Below are 23,683 nucleotides of genomic sequence, written 5' to 3'. Positions count from 1 at the left end.
CTCTGTCTGACTGTTCAGTTCTCTGACTGTCATAAACGTTTCAAAAAAGGCATTATTGCACCTGCGCCTCCACTGCATGAATTCCTTCACTTCATTATTCTCACCTTGGTCGCATCTGTCTCCATTTATTTTCTATAGTTGGCCACTGCTTGAGCTCTTTTTTTGTATCTTTGAACGATCTGCCCACCTGGTATCTGCTGCCCAGCACCATATCTTCGTATAATACCACATCACATACCGAGCCATGGGCGCAACACGAAAATGTTGTATCAGTCATCCTTTTGCTGAAAGTGGTATCACATGCGTATGAGAACATTCAAGTCCTGGTATCTCTGCGTGGGAGATAGCTCATATATTAACGTAGTGGTATGAGATAGCTTAAGCGTAGGCTTAACTTCTGCGTATTTTGCGTCTAACCTTTTTTCTTGACTCTTCTCCAGCCGAACTCGTAATTTGAAAGAATACGAGCGACGGAGTAAGGCTATACGGTTTAAATTTTGTAGGCATCTTGACTCTGAAGTTCCACGGAGGGTTTGTACATACGCCCTTCTTTGCTACTGTTACAGGTCTTTTTAAACGGATTGATGATAACTATTGTTTCAGACATGTAATATTTGGAACTTCTTTAAAGATCAAGTTCGTTATCGCTGTCAGTCTTTAATATGTTTTTGTGGGTTTATACATATTCCTGTGTTGTTGAAGCAATGGCGCCCGTCCAAAATCTGTATATGAGTTGAACTATACAGCGCTCTGTAGTTTTTTAAAAATCATTTAAAATCATTTGAATGGTAAGCTTTGGCGGCTTTCAGGCACTCATTGGTATTTTTTTTGATTTGGCAAGTTTTGGTGAATACAAAAGTGGTGTATGCGTTGAACTAATTTGGTGTATACAACACCTGCATTCACTTGGTATATGCGTTGTTCAAAATTTTATATGCGTTTGAAGTGATATGTAATATATAAATATATTACATTTTAAAAAATTGAAGTGATATATCAATGAAATGTTGGATGATTTTATCAAACATTGGAGGGATTTGAAGAAAATAAGTTTGAAGAAAATATAGTGCATAAAGTTGTAGTGTAAGGAAGAGATTTGAAATCTTTTGAATGCCCTTTTGAGTAGAATTTCACTGTATATCAGCAGAATTATTTTTCTATCAGCAGAAGTATTTTTGTTACAAAATGCATTCAATCATCTCTATGGTAGGAATAGTTCTTACTGGCAAGGAGAACTATCCTGAATGGTCTCGGATGATAAAGCACACCCTCATCTTCAAAGAGTTGTGCAAAGGAGTGTGTGTCGGAGAAGGAGACAATGACCCAGTACAGCCTACCTCAGACAAAGAGCTCGTCATTTGGGAAAACAAGAACAACAACGCCTATGCATTAATCGATGCATCTGTAAATGAAGAGGTGAGTCGCCATATTTCATCATATTCAACTGCCTTTGAAGCTTTACAAAAGTTGAAAGAACTCTATGACTCACATTCTGCACTTGAAGTTGTTCAACTCATGATTAAACTCTTCACTCTTGAACTGAAAAATAATGATCCTCTTGCTATTGCATCTGAAGTAAAGTCTATAATGCATGATATCAAATCCACTAAGGTTGAGCTGGATATCCCTCTTATTGCTTTTCTCAAGGCACTCTATCCTACTTACTCCAATTATCTTAAGTCTTTACAAGCAAATGGAAATCTTAAAGATATAACCTTTGACTCTCTTGTGAAAAAGTTTGTTGAAAGAGAGAAAGCCTTTGGAAAGAAGATGTCCCCTGAATCTTCTGAGGAGACTGTGTGCCTTGCTCATAAAGAAAAGCTTCCTGCTCAAGATTCTACAAGAGGAAGAGGTGGACGAAGAGGAAGAGGAAGATATTTCAGAGGCAGGGGGGCAGACAATCTCAAGGAGAAAAGGCAGACTTACACTGCATTCACTGCAAAAGAAATGGATCACATGATGCCTCTACATGCAAGCTACCATGGGACAAAATTGATCAGAAAAGAAACCAACAAAAAGGTAAAACTGATGATACAGACAAAGGTAAAGCACCTGAATCCGCTCACTATATTGAGGTACAATGTAACGTTGGATTAAATGAATATTTGTTTAATGCTTCACTTGCTTCTTCGAAAAATGATTGGTTTCTTGATTCAGGAGCAACCTGTCACATGACTCATAGAAAAGATTTTTTTGAAGATTTCACTGACAATGTCGATGGAGCAGTATGCTTTGCAAATCATTCAAAAAACAAGCCATCAGGGTTTGGCACAATCAGGCTTAAACTGCCTGGTCTTCCAGACTTTCTTCTGGATCATGTTCTATATCTCCCACAACTCAAGAGAAACTTGATGTCCTTGGTCGACATCTGCCAGCAAGGTCACTCCATTCATATGTTTGATGGCAAGATTGAGGTAAGAAAAGCTTTTGACCACTCACTTGTCATGAGGGGAATAGAAGAAGAAAGGCTTCTCAAACTGCAAGGAACCTCTGCTCATGCACAAAATTTCTCATATATTTCTCATCATGAAGAAGGTACACTTCCATCAAGTTTATTATGGCATGCTAGATTTGGACATTTAAACTATGAAAGTCTCTGCTTATTGAAGAAAAATGGTGTTGCTGGTTTGCCTGCAATTCCTAGGAAACATAAGCAATGTGATGCTTGCATTCTAGGAAAGCATAGCAAACAGTCTTTTCATGATTCACATTCAAGAGCACATAGGAAGCTTGAACTCATTCATTCAGATTTATGTGGTCCAATGCCTGTTCCTTCTACAAATGGAAATAAATATATCATGATATTTATTGGTGATTACACCAAAATGTGTTGGGTTTATTTATTGAAGAACAAATCTGATGCCTTTCAAACATTCAAGAATTTTCATAAATGGATTGAAAATGATGCACAATCTCATATTGGGTCTATTCGCACTGATAATGGAAAAGAATATACATCAAATGAATTTGAAAACTATCTTCGCCAACATGGGATCAAACATCAAACAACTGTGCCTTATAATCCCCAACAGAATGGTGTAACTGAAAGAATGAATAGAACAATCTTGAATATGGTACAATCCATGCTTTTCTTCAAAAATGTAAAGATAATGTTTTGGGCTGATGTTGTTCTATGTGCTGCATATATAAAGAATAGATGTCCATCTAATGCTATAAGAAACAATACTCCTTATGAATTGTGGTATGTACATGTTCCTTCGGTAAAACATCTGAGGATCTTTGGTTCCACCTGTTATGTTTTGATACGAAAGGTACATAGAAACAAACTTAGTGCTAGAAGTCGTAAGTGTATCTTCCTGGGGTATTCAAACACCTCCAAAGGATACCGCCTCTATGATGAAGTAAATAAAAAGTTTGTTGTATCTAGAGATGTAATTTTTCTTGAATAATCCAAATCTGACAATGTTGTTGAGCGACAACTTGATCGCTTGGATAGATTTGCAAAAATGAAATCATTTCAAGAATTTGATAATCAAATTCCACATCTTGAAGGGGGTATTCCTATACTAGATCAACATGTGGAATCTTCTTTTGAAGAACAAGCTCCCTTGCATGAAACTCCAACAACGGATTATGCTTTAAGTGATGTAATTTATAGAATTGGGAGACTCAATCTTGATTCAGTCCCAACTCAATCAACAGAGCAGCCTGGACCATCTCAGAAAGGTCCCCCAAAGTGGCTGACAAAGACACTTGAAAGTGTTCATCCTGATGAAACTGGAAAAACAGGAACCAAAAACTCAAACTAACAAAATGGAGGTGATGTAGATGACTCTAATTCATCTGTTGATATGGATGTTACTTATGATTGTGAATTGAACTTGTCTACAGATTTTGAACCAACTTCCCTCAAAGAAGCTACTTCTCATGATGAATGGAAAGAAGCGATGCAAAAGGAGTATGATGCCCTCATAAAGAACGACACTTGGAAGCTGGCTGATCCTCCATTTGGAACCAAACCAATTGGCTGCAAGTGGGTCTACAAGAACAAGTACAAAGCTGATGGCTCACTTGACAAGCACAAAGCTAGGCTTGTGGCAAAAGGTTTTGCACAGAAGGAAGGGGTCAATTATGAGGAAAATTTTTCCCCCACAACAAAATGGGCCACCATCCGAACACTCTTTGCACTAGCAGCTCAGAACGGTTGGAAATTCCATCAAATGGATGTAAAAACTGCCTTCTTGAATGGAGATCTAAAAGAGAATGTTTTTATGTCCCAGCCTGAAGGATTTTCTGTGAAAGGACATGAACATAAAGTATGAAAACTTGTGAAGTCCTTGTATGGCCTCAAACAAGCACCGCGAGCCTGGTATGAAAAACTAACTGAGCATCTTCTGAAACTCAACTTCAATCATTTTAATCTTGATGATGCAACTTTATTTGTCAAGAAAGTTGGAAAAACAGTTGTATATCTTGTGGTATATTTAGATGATCTTTTAATGACAGGGAACAATGAAAGCTACATTGCATCCATAAACAAGGAATTGGGGAAAAGTTTTGAAATGACTTATTTGGGCTATGTTCATTACTATCTTGGCATTGAAGTAACCCAACATCCAAAATCCATATTTCTTTCTCAAAAGAAATACATTGGAGATTTGTTAAACAGATTTGGCATGACAGAGTGCAATCCTCTTTCTACTCCAATGGAACAAAACTTAAAGCTCACATCTATTGAAGGAAAGGAATTTGAGGATGCAACAAAGTATAGACAACTTGTAGGAAGTCTCATCTACCTCACTACTACCAGACCAGACATTTCATTTGTTGTTGGAATCCTCTCCAGGTTTATGCAAAAGCCTTGTGAGGGACATTGGTCTGCTGCAAAAAGAGTTCTAAGGTACTTGAAGGGAACTCAAGACCTTGGAATCGAGTATACACAGGTGGATGACTTCAGCTTGATTGGATACTCTGATTCAGACTTCGATGGAGACAAAGAAACTGGGGTATCTACTTCAGGATATGCTATGAGTCTTGGATCAGGAGCTATCTCCTGGAGATCACGCAAACAATCAGTTCCAGCAGATTCCACAACAGAAGCAGAATACGTGGTAGTAGCTGAAGCAACGAAAGAAATTGTGTGGCTCAGGAAAATTCTTGAAGATTTGCAGGTAAAACAAGTACAATCAACTCCACTCATGATTAACAACACCTCTGCAATAAACTTGGCCAAGAACCCAAAGTTCCATGATCGAACAAAGCATATCAATACTAAATATCATCTGATTTGACATCATGTTGAGGCCAAAATGATCCATCTTCGTCATTGTTCCACAAATGAGAAAATTGCAGACATCTTCACCAAAGCACTTGGAAGGGAAAAGCTTGAACAATTCAAAATGATGCTTGGACTCACCAACATCCCTTCAGATTAAGGGGGGGAATTTTGACACCTAATCTTCATGATTGGGGTAATTTTGTGTAAATAAATAAATTAGGAATGTGAACAGTCATCGGGAGATGAACTGAACAATCACTCCTATTGTACATAACAATGACCTACCTATGGAATAATGGACGAATACGTTATTTGTTTTGTGGCGTTACTGTCTGGCCTAACACAAATGAATAATTCTTCAATGATACAAATAAAAAAATCTCATTTCTATATATAGGAGTCTAAGGGATCACAATATAGTCAGAGTCGACATAACAATAAAAATTTAAGGGCACAACAATAACAATAGTGGGATTATATGGGGCACATTAATAACAATATGGGGACAACATTGGCACAACAATAACAATAAGAGGCTACAATGACAATAATAATGGGGTAATGCACTAGTATTATAGGGACCTAAGAAGGACATTATGCAACTACAGATTAGAACCTCCGGATTTGATATGAAGAAAAAGAGAAAAAATATTTCAATCTATACAAGAGCTTGTTTTTAGCATACAAATACCTCGTACCCTACTATGTTACATTCTCCTAGCCAATATTCAAATTTAAGTCTTGTAGCCATTACAAATGCCAAAAATTAGAAGATTGAACACCAAGTCATAAAATGGGAAGAATTAAGTTTTCCATAAAGTTGGGTAGTTGACATGCCCAAATCTCCAAAAATACAAACCATCACCTCTACACAAAATCAAGAGAATCCCTCCTTTGCCATACTATCATTTCCAAGGAGATCCACAATCCCAACTCAAAAAATTGAAAAAGAATGTCAATAATACAAAGCTTCCCATCCTATTCCTTCAGAAGCATCTGTGTCACATCATCTATCCACCTGTACAGACTATTCCCACATTGAGTTATTTGAGCTTGCACAAATTTGAAATTTTTCATATTTATTAATCAAGTGTCTTTCATGTTAGACATTAGTAAATATAAAGTATCTTGTACATAATACCTCCCATTTAAATCATAATCCTAGTACAAGAGACACTCCATTTTCTATGTTAAACAATTCTTGTACAAATCCAAAATGCAATGACATCTCATTTCCACATGATACTATCATGATGATACATGAACTTTCGTCCCTAAAAAATGAAGATCCAAGGCTAACAAAAAATGTTTAGCAAGATTATGTTGTCAGGTATGCCTAGATATAGATTAGGGTATTTGGAGCAAATGGACTATCTCATCCCATCATGCTGACTTTAGAACGTTGTCCCAAGTGATTGCAAAAGGCCATCTAGGCCTAAGATGTTTAAGTTATTTTCTCTCATGGAAGCTTGTCCTAAGTATAAAGTAGATACAAAATGGATGAAAATAATGATAAATTGGAATTTATTTACTCATCCAGATGCCAGGGAATTCAATTTGAATGCGTACCTAGAAAAAAAATCTTTCATTAAGATGGAAGGAATATGTGGATTATATATACTCATGGATTTCCTTCTATGAATGGAAGAAGCAAGAAGAAAACATGGATGTGCAGATGTTATCAGCATACTATTCTTCTTCTAAACACCATTAGACAACTTGTGATGGTAGTAAGATAGAATCCACCTCTACTTTTCCTCCATATAAAGCAATCGTCCTTGAAGAAATAGGAAAGGTGGTTAAATCATAATTACCTTTAGTCCTTAAAGATGACTCAGCCATAAGAATAAAGGCAAGAATACAAAGAGTTAGTGAACAAGAAAATTGGACCAATACTGCTTTGAAAGGTTTAGATATGCATGCATCACCATCCAATGCACAAAAAAGAACAATTAGAGTCTTTGCGAGTCTTTATAAATAGTATAAATAAAATTATGAATGATTTCCAGTTTTCTGTTTCTAAAATAGAACGATTTGTTCAAGAAGGCCATAGTGAAACAAGAACATTATCTTCAAAAATACATGGATAGTTTGAGGAAATAAAAAATGAAATTCACAAAACCTTTGTGTTGACCCATACAAATATTGAAGATATTTCCTCACAATTTAAAAAATTGTCTTCTACATCCAAAGATAAAGACATTACTTCTTCAATATTGTTTAGCCATCCTGACCCTGTACATTCTATCCATAGATTTCCCAATTTTTTTCCTAAAGAAAAATCACAAAAATTAGAAACCTCATTTGACTCTAATCTACTGCTAGTTTATGATCCATTTCCTAGCTAGTACTCAATATATCCTCCTCCTGATTATAGTTGTAAGGGTAAGCTTCCATAATATCAAATATTTTTCAATGATGCACATAAGGAATGGAACATTGATAATCTCAGGTCCGATTAGATAAGATAGATGATTGATCAAGTATTCACTGAATATAAGCTAATGCGCATGAGGGGTAAAATTTAAGTAGAAGTATGTAAGACACAAATTTAGTGTTTTACTGGTATACTCAGAATATGGTGGGAAACATAATCCTCTCCAACATTGGTAGATAAAATGGTAGAAGAAATAGTTAATGATGAATCAAGGGATGTTGTACATAATGAAGATGGGAATCCCCAAAATAACATGATTGGAGCTCTGAATTATTCATCCTTGATCACTCGTGTGGTGCAGAATCATAAATATCAGATAAGCACTCTCTGATATTAATGAATATAAAAAGATGTCCCAATATGAAGAATTCCATAAGGATTGGATTCAAATAATCTATGAAGTAAAAGATAGCAAGAATATCTTATGGAAACATGTGTATCTTGCAGCCCTACCTTCTAAATTTGTAGATTACTTGAAAATTCAAGAAGTCTTCCAAAACCCCTATGAATCTTATACTTGGGAGAAAATATATAGTATCATAACAAAAGCCTTGGTTGGACTATGCACAAATATGAAGTTGAATAAATCTATATAGAAATTGTCCAGGCTACCTGAAAATAGATATATTTGCAACAAATATGGTCTATCTATAGATGATCCTATTATACAAAAGAAAAGGGTGAATAAGGCCCTCAAAACAAATTTCAAAAAGAAAAATGAACCATCCTGCAAAACCCTAAAGAATAAGAAAAGAAAAAGGCTACTACAAAAGAGTTCCAAATTCCCACTATTATGGTCCTCAAGATATTCACCTCAGAACTCACAAACAAGAATCCTGGAACAAGCTCGCCTGTTGGTTATGTGGAAAAATATGACATACTTCAAATAATTATCCACAAGGTGAAGAATCAAAACTACACAAAGGGAAAATGTCCCAAGAAAATGTTAGAAAATACCAACAAGATAGCAAAAAAAGAGAATAAAGAAAATCGTTATTCCATATTTAGTGCTATAAATGTGGTTCCAAAATACATAAAACTTAAAATTGTCCCAATATTCATATCAAATAAGAAATACATATTAAGGGACAAAATTGTTGTGATTCTACAAAAAAATTCCAGTTTCAGTAATTCTGAAACAAAATTTGAAGATGATCAGAAAGAAATTTTCATTACTGATCATTGTGAATGCACAGAGGAATGTCATTGCAAAGGCTCAAAGTTGGAATCAAAATATAACACTGAATATGAATCTGCCTTGCAGAAGAAATTAAAAATATACATGGCACATAGTTCATATGATGAAGAAGCGAAAGTCATGGTAGGCATTAAGGTGCTCCCTGAAGGAGAAATGAAAGAAAAGCTGAAGGGGACGTTTCTACATACTATGATAAAAAATCAAAGGTCTACTTCAACTCCTTCAAGCAAAGGTACTATCCCAAAGACCCTCTTTGTTGACGCTTCATATGAGAAAAACACAAAATCATTCCAAAGAAACCATCAACAAGATAAGCAGAGAATACTCACATTACATCAAGTCAGCCATGAAATAAAAAATTTGAAGAAAAAGATTAGTGAACTCATAACTGAGGTTTCTAGAATAGAAAATGGGAAAGAAAAGCAGGAAAATTATATCTCATAACAACAACCTCTTTTCAAACAAAAATAATAGCAATGTGGAAATTTATGAGGTCAAGAGAGATGATTTCTTAGGATTAAGCAACGTGAAAATCATGGCAGTCCAACACCAACCATACCATGTATGCTCAAATTCGGAAGTCTTTATTCTAAAGACTCTGTTAGATAAAGGAGTTGACCAAAATGTATTAAATAAGAATTCAATTCCTACAAAATACTGGGTTAAGGAAAAAAGAGAAGTCATAGGGTTTGGAAAAATAAAATACAAATTCCAATATGAAGTCCCTAAGGCCACCCTCTGCCTAAAAAATTATTGCATAAACATTAAATTTGTGGTATGGGATATTCCAACAGAGTCCATCCTAGGAAACCCATTCCTTGCAGCCGTTGAACCCCATGGATCAACAAGACTAGATGATGGCAGATATGGATATTATATTTATGTTCTAGATCAACAAGGATATTTGTAAGCTATCATACCTCCTTTTGTATCAACATCAAGAATATCAACCATGGTCCAAGCTATGCAGGAAATAGGACAAATAGAAAAACGTCTAAAAGAGCTCAAGGATGTAAATTCCTATCTAAAGATTGAAGAAGGATTGAAGCAAGATGTAGTCATCAGAAAAGTAGAAGGATTAGAGTGATAGTTAGAGAAAGAATGTTATGCAGAAGAACAAAATGATTTTTGGCAGAAAAAATACTTTGTAGAACTTCGCTAGAAAGAAGACTATAAAGGAAAACCTTGTAAGAGAAAATCCATCTGAATGAATGAAGAATATATAAATATCTACCAGAAAGAGATACAAGATCTTTTGAAGAGAAAATTTCTAGAAGAATCAAACAGTCCCTGGAATTGTTATTGCTTCTATGTAAATAAACTTTCTAAACAAATTAGAGGGGTACCTAGATTGGTGATAAATTTTAGGTTGTTAAATAATGTTTTGGCTAATGATACTAATACAATCCCCCATAAGGGAAATATTATATCAGAAATTGCAGGGGCAAAAATATTTCCAAATTTGATATGAAATCAAGATTTCGGCAAGTATCAATCAAAGAAGAATATCGGTTCAAGACAACATTCAATGTCCCATCTGGAAATTATGAATGGAACATTATGCCATTCAGCCTCAAGAATGCTTCTTCGCAATTCCTAAAAGTTATGGATCAATTATTTAGGCCATATTTGGATTGGCTAATTGTATATATATTGATGATGTTTTAGTATTTTCAAAATAATTAGATGAACACTTCAAGCATGTAAATAAATTCAGCAAATAGTCAAAAGCAGTGGTTTAGTTTTGAGCAAGAAAAAGATGGAATTTTTTTATGGGTCGGCACAAAAGCTTTGTGAATTTCATTTTTGATTTCCTCAAATTGTCCATCTATTTTTGTAGACAATATTCTTGAACAAATGATCCTATTGTAAGAACAAAAAACTGGAAATCATTTAGACTTTTATTTATACTGTTTACAGAGACTTGAAGAGACTCTACTTGTTCTTTTTGTGCGTTGGATGTTCATGCATGCATATCTAAACTTTTCAAAGCAATATTGGTCCTATTTACTTGTTCACTAACTCTTTGTATTCTTGCCTCTATTCATATGGCTAAGTAATCTTTGAGTACTAAAGGTACTTCTTTATCCACCTTTCCTGTTTGTTCAAGGACGATTCCTTTATATGGAGGAAAAGTAGAGGTGGATTCTATCTTACGACCATCACAAGTTGTCTAATGGCGTTAGAAGAAGAAGATTCTATTGATAAGATATGCAATTCCATGTTTTCTTCTTCCTTCTTTCATTCATAAAAGCAAATCCATGAATCTCTATAATCCATATATTCCTTACATCTTAATGAAAGATTTTCTTTTTCTGCTAGGGACATAGTAAAGTTGAATTCCCTAGAATCTCGATGAGTAAATAGATCCAAATTTATCATTATTTTCATCCAATCTATATCTACTTTTTACTTAGGACAACCTTCTATGAGAGAAAAGAACTTAAATATCTCAAGCTTAACTCCCCTTTTGCAATCACTTGCGAAAAGTTCTTTAAATCAACATGATGGGATGAGATGGTCCATTTGTTCCAAATATCCTAATCCATATCTAGGCCTACTTGGCAGCCTCATCTTGCTAGACATTTTTGTTAGCCTTGGATCTTCATTTTCGAGGGATGGAAGTTCATGTATTATCATGACAGTATCATGTGGAAATGAGATGTCATTTCTTTTTGGATTTGGACAAGAGTTATTAAATAGAGTAGATGGAGCTTATACTGTCCTGGGATTATGATTTATATTGGAGGTAGTATGTACAATAGACTTTATATTTACTAATGTCTGATAGGCAGGATACTTGATTACTAAATATGAAAAATCTAAAATTTGTGCAAGCTGAAATAACTTAATGTGGGAATAGTCTATACAGGCGAATATATGATATGACGTAGATGCTTCAGAAGGAATAGGATGGGAAGATTTTTATTATTGATATTTGTTGAGTGATAAAAAGGGTCTTTTTAACCTATATTTACCCTACATTAATTATCAATCCAGGTACGATTTTTTATCTCAAGAGTGTACTTAGTCTGAGGCAGTCACTTGTTCAAGAGTAATGCTTGCAGTATAGTGCTAACAAAAGTAAATGAATGCTGGAAACAAAATCTAATTGTAATGGCAAGAAAATTAAATGCTTTATAACTAAATCATTCACTTAAGAAACTACAAAAATCATCAGTCAAGGATGCAGTAATGATAACTCTTTCCCCTGTAAACTGATGTAAATGAAAACCAATCACAGATAAGACCTTTAATCTGAGAACTTAGACAACAGTAGTCAATGTTCGTTATAGTTGTAGATCTTTCTATCCACACCAAAGCAAATGCTAGAAATAACAATTCAATTAATAGAAAAGGAACAACAACTAATTATATTAAAAAGATCGAACAACAAAGATTATTCTACAGAACTGAATTAAGCAGCAATCTTTAACAAATAAAGGAATTGAACAACAATCTTGGCTAATAAAGGGATTGAATAGAAATCTAAGAAAGGAACATCAAACCAAAATAGATCAACAGAAATTGAACAACAAACTTAATTAAGTGTAAACACACAACGACTATAGAATCAATAATCTTATTCTAGCATAATGGACATTAACCACAGGTATAAAGGAACGACAATTGCAGTTATAATGGAACAATACTCAAATGTACAACAATCGCAATTGTAAGTGAACCGTAGCTAAATGAACAACAATACCAATTGATAAATGAACATCAATATCAATCTGTAAATGAACAACAATATCAATATGTAAATGAGCAGCAGAACAGTGCAATATTAATTCAGAATGAACACCATGACATTTTCGATTGCAAATAATAATCTTGCTATTCAATTACGAATTCGATATAGTAGAGAAATTCAAGGAAATGTTCAGGAACAAAATATTACTGAATAAAGCAAGTTAAGGAAATTCAAAGGAAATCAAACCAGACACGACTGTAATCATAAAACAATGATACAGGAGGCAAGTGATCCACTACGGCTGGCCCTTAGCCACCAGGGAAGCACTACTGCGGTTACTCTAGGATCAGATAATGGAACAACAACTAAGTTATATATTAATCATAAAGGCAGAGTTACAGCTATCGCTCTTTAAAGAGAGTCGATGATCAAAGTTCATATTACCACAGTAAATTCTATAAATCAACAATAATATCCGCCCCTTGGGCTAGCATCGTTGTCCTTTTTTATAATGGCCAGGCGTAAGTATAAAAAATATGGATAAGTCTTGAAGCAGCGATCCCTCAGGATTAAAGGATCCTGAGGGATTCGCCATATCTTTGATATTTAGTTATCGCTTTTTCCTCTTGTGCTGATGCCGCATTTCCTCTTCCTTTTCCTAGACCATGCGCTCCGATCTTGATTTCCTCGTCTGGATGTGGTTTCCTATCAAAGGGACAACAGTTGCTACTGCTTTGTCTTTTCCTCCGAAATAGTGGTTTTCCATTTTATTCACTTTCTGTGTAGAAAAAGACAATAATTAGTTATTTTACATAAATCACAAATCTCCTTAATTCTATTATAATTCTTTAACATATTACCATCTTAGAATGTAAAGGAGTTATGATTTAAAGGAAAAGATAAAGAAGTAAATGGTAAATACATACCTTTTCCAATGCTCAACACACCCCCTACTTACCCTTTTTCATGCCCTCATGAAAACATTGTAATTGGCATGCAAGGCAGTTAGGGAATAGGCTGGAGAAGGATTTTCATGCAGTGGTCTAAAACCATGATTTCTAGCTAAAATTTCAAAAATATGCCCTGTCTGCCCCTCGAGCAATTCATATAGGGCCTTATACCTTGGTGCAGGATACCAGATGATTGGACTTCAGAACCTATAACCTAACCAATATGGGTCTTCTCTCAAGATGAGGTTGCCATAGGTAACCAAGCAATCAGTAGCTAGCTTAAAATTTTCGTAATTGAATGGCTCTCCGTTTTGAACATTTCGATTGGAAGTCTTGTATCAGAGTTTGGCTGCTGCTATGGAAAGGTCTTTGATGGTTCTGTCCTTCATCTCGGAAGATGGTTATAGCGTCTTGAAGTCTCATTTTTTTTAGGGTCCATACTGGTCCAATAGCTGGCAATCCCAATACTTCAGCAATTATCGCATCTGTTACTGTTATTTGCCTCCCCCTCACCATGGAATATTCTTCCTGTTAATTCTGTAGAAATTCAATGGCCACCGTCTCGTTAGACTGCTGTAGTTGGTTAAGGTAGGAAATCCATCCTACTCTTACTAAGATTTCGCGTGCAGCGTTGCAGACCATTAACACCTGTGGTTCGCTGTGTATTGATCTGCCTCCCATTTTGTTCAAGCTTAGCACACTGTTAATTTTTCCAGAGCAAAAACACAGAGATGACGATGGAATAGCAAGCTATTCAAGCTTTAGATCATTGTTCATTTTTACAGAGAAAAAACATAGAAATGGCAATGGAACAGCAAGTTGTGCATATTGGGAAATACAATACCGTTAAACTTGCTATTCCCGAGTTGATGGAGTCATAGTACCTCCAAATAAGGAGTTTACACGTATGCCAGTGTATTATGGAGGTCACCCGTGCCCTCCTGAAATGTGATAGGCCATCCTCAGCCGGAAAATAAAGGAGCAACATGCTGGACTGCAGTCGTATAGTAAAATAAAGGAACGACATATAGATCCATGACATGTTTACAAAAATCAATGGATTACTGAAATCAAGGCTTATGATGGAAATCATGAATAAATATGGAAATATCGTGATATGATGCGAAAAATAAAGGATAGGACAGTTGACGTAAGTAAAAGTTCTTATGCGGTCATTATCCACTTTAACCATTATGATTGATTTATAATTGATTTTCATGTATAAAAGGTTCGAAAGGGTTATATAACATAATATCATTTGAAATCAATATAAAGATATAAGAAGAAGGGTTTATAATGACTATTGGTGTATGAAAAATATGACTTCAATACCATCAATAGAACTCTATTGCCCGCAGGTGTCCATAACCTTGACAGAGTTGCTTATTGCACCCTTGGAACCATAATCGTTTGTGTATGCCTAGGAAAGTGTTGTGCGATGTCAGAATGGAGGCCATTGTGCTGGCTTGGTAACCAGATGAATCACAATGCCATTCACCAGGAAGGAGTGAAAGGTGGGCAGGCCGGCTCGTGATGAGACCTCCTGTTCGAAGGACTTTTTTATTTTTCTGATATGCCTCTTGGATGATAGCCCTGGTGTGGTGGCCATCACTCCTTAAGAGTAGGGATGGTGGAAGAAGTTTGAACATCTCAATAGAGGAAAATATGCCCTTATTCTTATTCAATAATAATGATCAAATAGAATTATGAAGATTTAAGGGAGAACGACATGATAAAAATCATCAATCAAATTGGTTTTAGTGAAAATAAAGACAACAAAGTAATATAAATAGTTGTGTTCTTTCCTCTTTTTTCTTATCGATTCAAAGCAATTTCTCTAAAGATAACAATTTTTCTTTGGTTTGCTGATTTCAGTATCCTCTAGTTTTTGTATTCTTGCATAAATGTATAGTTTTGCCTTAAATGATCCATCATTCACAAAAATAATTTAAATGATGAAACACACACTCACACAAAAACAAAAAAATGCACTAAAAAAGTGTTGTTCCTTAGATGAAATAGTTGTTGTTCCTTAAGAGGGACAGCAAAAGAACATCTGCACGCAAAAATTGTGGTTCCTTTAAGAGGAACAGCAAGCAAAAGAAAAAAACACACTCGAAATTGTTGATCCTTAAGAGCAGCGGTTCCTTAAGAGGAATAACAGTTGTTCGTTAATCGGAACAACAAATAAAGCAAGCGCGAAATAAAATACCACTCCTTTGGCGGAACAACCTAAGATCATCTGAAATCGAAACTGTTGTTCCTTCAAAAGGGATGATAGAAAGGAAAAAAATGCAAAGGAGGGTTGTTCCTTTAAAAGGAATGGAAAAACAATCTAGCGGAAGTGTTGTTCCTTTGGAAAGGAATAGCAAAAATGCCGAAGTGTTATTCCTTCGGAAAAGAACAGCAAAAATGCCGAAATGTTGTTCCTTCGGAAGGAACATCAAAAAAACAAAAGTTTTGTTCCTTCGGAAAGGAGCAGCAAAAAATGAAAGCGTTGTTCCTTCGGAAAGGAACAACAAAAAAAGAAAGTGTTGTTCCTACAAAAAAGAATAGAAAAAATTCAAAGATGTTGTTCCTTCAGAAAGCAACAACAAAAAAATGAAAGTGTTGTTCCTTAGGAAAGGAACAACAAAAATGTGGAAGTGTTGCTCCTTTGGAAAGGAACAACAAAACATGAAAGTGTTGTTCCTTCGGAAAGGAATAGCAAAACGTGAAAGTGTTGTTCCTTCAGAAAGGAACAGCAAAAATGCGGAAGTGTTGTTCCTTCGGAAAGGAACAACAAAAATGTGGAATTGTTGTTCCTTCGGAAAGGAACAAGAAAACATGAAAGTGCTGTTTCTTTGGAAAGGAACAAGAAAAAGGCAGAAATGATGTTCTTTCGAGAAGGAACAACAAAATGCAAAAGTGTTGTTCCTTCGGAAAGGAACAACAAAATGGTGAAAACGTTGTTTCTTCAGAAAGGAACAGCAAAATGCAAAAGTGTTGTTCCTTCAGAAAGGAACAACAAAACATCGGAAATGTTGCTCCTTCGGAAAGGAACAACAAAATGCAATAGTGTTGTTCCTTCAGAAAGGAACAACAAAAGGGCGGAAATGTTGTTCCTTCGGAAAGGAACAACAAAATGCAAAAGTGTTGTTCCTTCGAAAAGGAACAACAAAAAGGTAGAAATGTTGTTCCTTCGAAAAGGAACAACAAAATGCAAAAGTGTTGTTCCTTCGAAAAGGAACAACAAAAAAATGGAAATGTTGTTCCTTTGGAAAGGAACAGCAAAATGCAAAAAATGCAGAAATACAAAAATATGTACAGAAAGTAGTTTATACAAGGAGAAAAGAAAAACTTATGTACAAAATTTAAGAACAATGACATTATTTAGTGAACCAATGCCGAGGAAGAATTATTTTCCTCAGCAAGAATCTGCATATCTGAATCTTCCTGGAGCTACTGGTAGAAGGATTCCTGAGTAAGAAATTTATGGTACAGTCACACTCGATGGCCATTCTCTTTAAAGATATGTCCAGATCCGTCAATAGTAGTCAAAGTAATGGTGTCATTTTCATGCACTTTCTGGATTTCATACGGTCCAAGCCATCGAGTTTGAAGTTTTCCTGCAAAATCTTGAAACCTGGAGTCATATAGGAGTGCCCAATCTCCTTCGTGGAAGATTTTCTTTTTGATCAAGGCATCGTGCCATTTTTCTCTCTGTTGTTGGATTAATGCAGTGTGTTGAAGAGCTGAGAGCCTAATTTCATCTAGCTCATTAATTTGTTGTAATCTATTAGTCTGGGCCTCATTTAAATTCAGACCGACCTCCTGTGTTGTTCCTAATGTTTGTATTTCGAACTCTATTGGAAAGATGGGTTCCTTTCCAAATATTAGCTGATATGGTGAATAACTGGTGGTGTTTCTCCACGTTGTTTTGTATGCCCACAAGGCTTCCGACAATCTTGAAGCCCAATCACTCCTATGTGATGCAATGGTTTTTTTCAATATTTCTTTTATCACTTTATTCGTGCTCTCTACTTGGCCATTTGCCCGTGGTTGATACGGAGTGGTAATTTTGTGCTAAGTGTGATAAATTTTTAATGTTGTAGCTATTTTGTTACCTACAAACTGTGGTCCTATGTCCATGATTATGTCTCTCGGGAGGCCATATCGGACAAATATTTGGAACAGGAAATGAATCATAGAGTCCTCTGTAGCTCTTGGAAGTGCCTCTTTTTCAACCCATTTGGTAACATACTCATTTGCTATTAGAATATAAGTTTTCTGATTTGATGATGGGTTGATCGGACCAACAAAATTGAGGGCCCAACGCTCAAATAGTTAGATTACTAGCTGTGGGTTTAAAGGCATTTCATCAAACTCTCCAGGGTGTCCTACTCTTTGGCAACTGTCACAAGCTTGAGCATATTTCTTAGTGTCTTTAAAGATTGTGGGCCAGTAATAACCTATTTGCAAAACCTTCTGACCCGTCCTTCGATCTGCGAAATGTCTGCCACATGGTCCATCATCACAGGCTTTCAGAATATCAAATATTTGGTCTTCACGGACACATCTTCTGATGTGCATATCTGCCCCTGTACGAACTAGATAGCCTCCAATCCAATAAAATCGGGTACTACGTTGCACAATTTGTTTTCGTTCATTGGGGTTAGATTCTTTGGTAATTTGACTACTGCAACATTAGCATACCAGGGTGTCTTGACAGTAACAACAAATAAATGTTCATTTGGGAATTGGTCTTTGACTTCTGTTGCGTCCGCTGGCTTTGTCATTCGTGAGAGGAAATCAGCTACAGGATTCTCTTTCCCTAGTCGATCTTTTATTGTGATATCAAATTCCTGCAATAATATCAACCATCTTGTTACTCTACGGTTTGTAATAGGTTTATTTGCTAAGTATTTCATGGTAGAGTGATCTGTATATAAGACAACAGGATATCCAGAATGGAAAATTTCAGGGGCGAATTTTCGCCCTTAGGCGAAATTAAGGGGTTTTAAATTTTTAGTGGTCGAATATTTTGTATCATAGTACATTTTTAAAAATCACCTCAAATAGCCCACCTTATTTTAAGGGAGAGGGTAAAAAGGTAAATTTAGCCCTTGAAATTAGGAGTTACAACCTTCCATTCGCCCTAATTTTCAAGAATAGGTTTTATTTAAGTGAATCCTATGGGCCACATACCATATTTATAAAAGAGGTATGGTAAATTAATAAAAATATAAATAAATGAGAGGTATGGTAAATAAATAAAACATTTTTTATATTTACTCCATAAGTCACCTTATATACATGCAAAGGGTGTAAACAAATAAAAATATAAATAAAGTGGAGGTATGGTAAATAAATAAAACCTCTTTTTATATTTAGTCCATAACCCTCTTTCTATTTATGAAGGCTCAAAAAAGAGGTTTTATTTAAGTGAATCCTCTGGGGCAAATACCATATTTGTAAAAGAGGTATGGTAAATTAATAAAAATATAAATAAACGAGAGGTATGGTAAAGAAATAAAACTTTTTTTATATTTACTCCATAGGTCACCTATATTTGCGAACACTCAAAAAATGCGTCATATTTAGGTGAAACCTATGGGCAAAATATTATGGGCCAAATACCATGGGCTAGATTATTATTAATACCATGCAAAAAAACATTATTAACCCTAATATTAATATCAATAAAAATAAAAATGGCACATGGTATTGACCCATGGTATTAACGAGGAATGTAGCCTATTTAAATGGGGGAATTAAACCATCATAGATCTATCTTTAATCTAGATCTACTAAGCCTCGAGAGGGATCAAATATCGTGATATGAAAACTAGCATAGAGTGAAAAAATATTCGATCCCTCTCAGGGCTTGGTGGTTCAAGAGTAAAAATGGATGTTGTAATTTAATGTATGTTAAACATTTTAACTTGGTTAAAATAAAAAATAAAATAAAAATCAATTATTAATTTTATTAATTTTTATAAATTACTAATAAATTTTTTTAAGCTCTAGGTTTATGATAACCCATGGTAATACCATAGTATTCATGTGAGCATAGACTATTTAAAGGGGAAATTCTATCATCTTAGATCCATCTTAATTCTAGGTCTACCAAGTGCTCAAAGGGATAGATAGATTTCATCCCCCTAAGAGTGGTAGATGTGGAGTTAAGATGGATATAGGTTGGTTTTTATGATAATGAAGATATTAAATAGACTTAGGAAATTATATTGTAAAAACATCTTAAGGTGAATGGTTAAAGCTACATTTAGTCACTTCACAAAATTTAGTAAAAAATACCAATATCTCCATTAATATTGGTTTTTAACTTTTTCTGATTTAACAAAAAAAAATCAAAACAATGAAACCTTATCACTCTTTCCGCATCACCCTCGCAGAAGATTTCTCACCATTTTTCGAACATTCTCAATATGATATATTCATGAAAATGTTTAGGTACTGATGTTGGATTAGTTGTTTGAAAAATAAGCTGGTTGGTACAACCTTTCATCTTTTGTGCTATTCTTAGTTTGTCTTAATGATCTGTAGGGGTTGGAGCCACTACACCATATTTTCCTAAAAGGTGGAGATTTTTCACCAAAAAGGAAATTAATCTACATGTTACAATGCTATTAAAAAATGCGAGACCTATGAGGGTAGTGAATTATGCTAATAAGCAATTTAGATTGGGAGAGACGTAATTAAATTTTATTATTTAATTGAATATTTCCAATTAAAATAATAATAAATATACATTTATATATTCATATATTGATTGGAAGGATTCTCACAATGGTCACTTCTTTCAATTAGTTCCCCTTCAAGCCTTTAGGATACCTAATACTTTCTTATATAATATAGTTGGGGCTTGCTACTTGTTGGCGTGTTGGGGTAAACAAACTTGATGCATTTTTCTTTATCTCGCAGTTGGAGTCTATGGAATAAGAAAGAAATTTGATAACTTGAAAATAGTGGTAGCTTGACAAAAGTTGTAGAGAAAAGATTAATCTCTCCTACCTTGATAGAACTCATGTCAATATCAACTGTTACAAGAACTTAGTTGTGGAATATTATCAAAACTAATAGAAGGATATGAAAGAGTGTATTGTAAGAACCTTGACAAACATAGCCACTGAAACTTGGAACATTGTTTGTAGGAAGAGAAAATTATGTTTCCTTTTTCCAAACATGTATGTTAGTATATTACAGTTTAATGAATATGTTTTCTTATTATCATATATGGTTTCATACTTAAACAAAACATTTGCCAAGACTTCACAATGTTTTATTATTCAGTGAAAGATTTGCCAAGATCTTACAAGATTTTATAATTCAGTGAAAGATTCTCCATCACTCTACAAGATAATATAATTTGGTGAGAGATTCCCCAAAAAAATTATATATACATATTATATTATTGATAAAATCGCCTCCCAATTTTCCTATGTATCATGGGGATTAGCCCATTTATTATACATATAAATTTAGGGTGGTTCTTAAAATTTTCCTTGATTAAACTTTCATTTCAAAGACCTGAACATAATTTGGGGAGAGGAAAATAACAGATTTAATATTTTTCACAAATATTATGTGATAAATAGAGCTAGAGATCCAAATTTCCATAGACTCCTATGGCCTCAACATATTAAAAAACAAATCCTGATTCTATTTATGATTTCTCTGGATATAAAAGGTTATTGTGGAACCTACTTTGCAAAGAGAAACTAGATGGTACCTATTATACTCTCTTAAAATTTGGATAACTATTTTTCACTCATCTTAGACATCGGCAAGACTGGTTAAAATAATGGTGGACATGGTTCAGCATCAACAATACTACCGTGGACCCCATTTATTTCCAATCATATTATAAACAAGCATGCGAATAATATATGGATAATTTTCACCAGCCCTCTAAAACTGTAGTAGATTTAAACAAATGTTGGATCACTATTTGTCACTCAGCTACTACATCAACCTGACTAGTTAAAATAATGGTGGACATGGTTCAACATCAACTAGACTGCTATGAACCCCATTTATTTTCAATCATATTAAAGACAAGCATGAAAATAATGTATGGATTTCTTTCACTAGCCCTGTAAAACTATAAAAGATTTAAACAAATTCACAGATGATGATTTAATTCTGCTATAGTTTTACAGGGCTAGTGAAAGCAGTCCATACATTATTCGCATGCTTGTTTGTAATATGATTGAAAATAAATGGGTTTCATAGCAGTCTAGTTGATGTTGAACCATGTCCACCATTATTTTAACCAGTTAGGTTAATGTAGTAGCTGAGTGACAAATAGTGATTCAAAATTTGTTTAAATCTACTACAGTTTTATAGGGCTGGTGAAAATTATCCATATATTATTCGCATGCTTGTTTATAATCTGATTGGAAATAAATGGGGTCCACGGCATTATTGTTGATGCCGAACCATGTCCACCATTATTTTAACTAGTCTTGCCGATGTCTAAGATGAGTGAAAAATAGTTATCCAAATTTTAAGAGAGTATAATAGGTACCATCTAGTTTCTCTTTGCAAAGTAGGTTCCATAATAACCTTTTATATCTAGAGAAATCATAAATAGAATCAAGATTTTTTTTTTTACTATGTTGAGGCCATAGGAGTCTATGGAAATTTGGATCTCTAGCTCTATTTATCACATAATATTTGTGGAAAATATTAAATCTTTTATTTTACTCTCCCCAAATTATGTTTAGGTCTTTGAAATGAAGGTTTAATCAAGGAAAATTTTAAGAACCACCCTAAATTTATATGTATAATAAATGGGCTAATCCCCATGATACATAGGAAAAGTGGGAGGAGATTTTATCAATAATATAATATGTATATATAATTTTTTTGGCGAATCTCTCACCAGATTATATTATCTTATACAGTGATGGAGAATCTTTCACTGAATTATAAAATCTTGTAAGATCTTGGCAAATCTTTTACTGAATAATAAAACATTGTGAAGTCTTGGCGAATGTTTTGTTAAAGTATGAAATCATATATGATAATAAGAAAACATATTCATTAAACTGTAATATACTAACATACATGTTTGGAAAAAAGAAACATAATTTTCTCTTCCTACAAATAATGTTCCAAGTTTCGGTGGCTGTGTTTGTCAAGGTTCTTATAGTACACTCTTTCATATCCTTCTATTAGTTTTGATAATATTCCACAACAAAGTTCTTGTAGGTGTTGATATTGACAATGAGTTTTGTCAAAGTAGGAGAGATTAATCTTTTCTCTACAACTTTTGTCAAGTTACCACTTTTTTCAAGTTATCAAATTTCTTTCTTATTCCATAGACTCCAACTGTGAGATAAAAAAAACACATGTTGGGTCCCTATAATACTAGTGATTACCCCATTACTATTGTAGTTATACCCCTATTTATATTGTTGTGCCCCTATTACCCCCATATTATTATTTCTGTGCCCCATAGAATCCCTCTATTGTTATTTTTGTGGCTTTATATTATTATTGTTAGGTCGGCTGGATTATATTGTGACTCCTTAGACTCCTATATATAGAAAGGATGTTTTGTCATTTGTATCATCCAAGAATTGTTCATTTATGTAATGTAAAGGAGGTTTCCCCCTTGAAGAGGCTGAATTATAAGGTGTGGATTTATCTTTTCTATCTTTTCTTGAGCTGGTTTCATAACATTTGGTATCAGAGCTTTGGATTCTAGGGTTTCGCTGCTCGAAACAGGTCATCGTGGCATTTTCGCTATAACTTTTTTTCTGTGACTCATGATGAGAATAAAAGAAATGTTAATCATGATTCCATAGACTCTAATGTTGGATCGAAGACTCACCATGTTCCAAAAATCGATATGAGGAAGTTTGATGGCAAGGATCCCGCCACATGGATATTACAGATGGAGCAATTCTTCGATCTCAATAATGTGCAAAACACACAAAAGGTACGTATGGAAACTTTATATTTGGAACCAAATCAGTTTGTATGGTATCAATGGCTTTGTTCTCGTAAACAATTTATCACTTGGGCAATTTTTACGGAAGAATTGATAGCACATTATGAGGATACAAAAAGCAACACTTTTTTTAGCCAATTGATAAGTCTCAAACAAAAGGGTTCAATAATGGAGCACATTGAGGAGTTCCAAAAATTGAAC

The sequence above is a fragment of the Pinus tabuliformis genome, chromosome 1_1, assembly GCF_031772625.1.
Source record: "Pinus tabuliformis cultivar Carrire ecotype Pingquan chromosome 1_1, CPIR1, whole genome shotgun sequence".
Classification (NCBI taxonomy): domain Eukaryota; kingdom Viridiplantae; phylum Streptophyta; class Pinopsida; order Pinales; family Pinaceae; genus Pinus; species Pinus tabuliformis.
Note: the sequence above shows the minus strand (reverse complement) of the source record.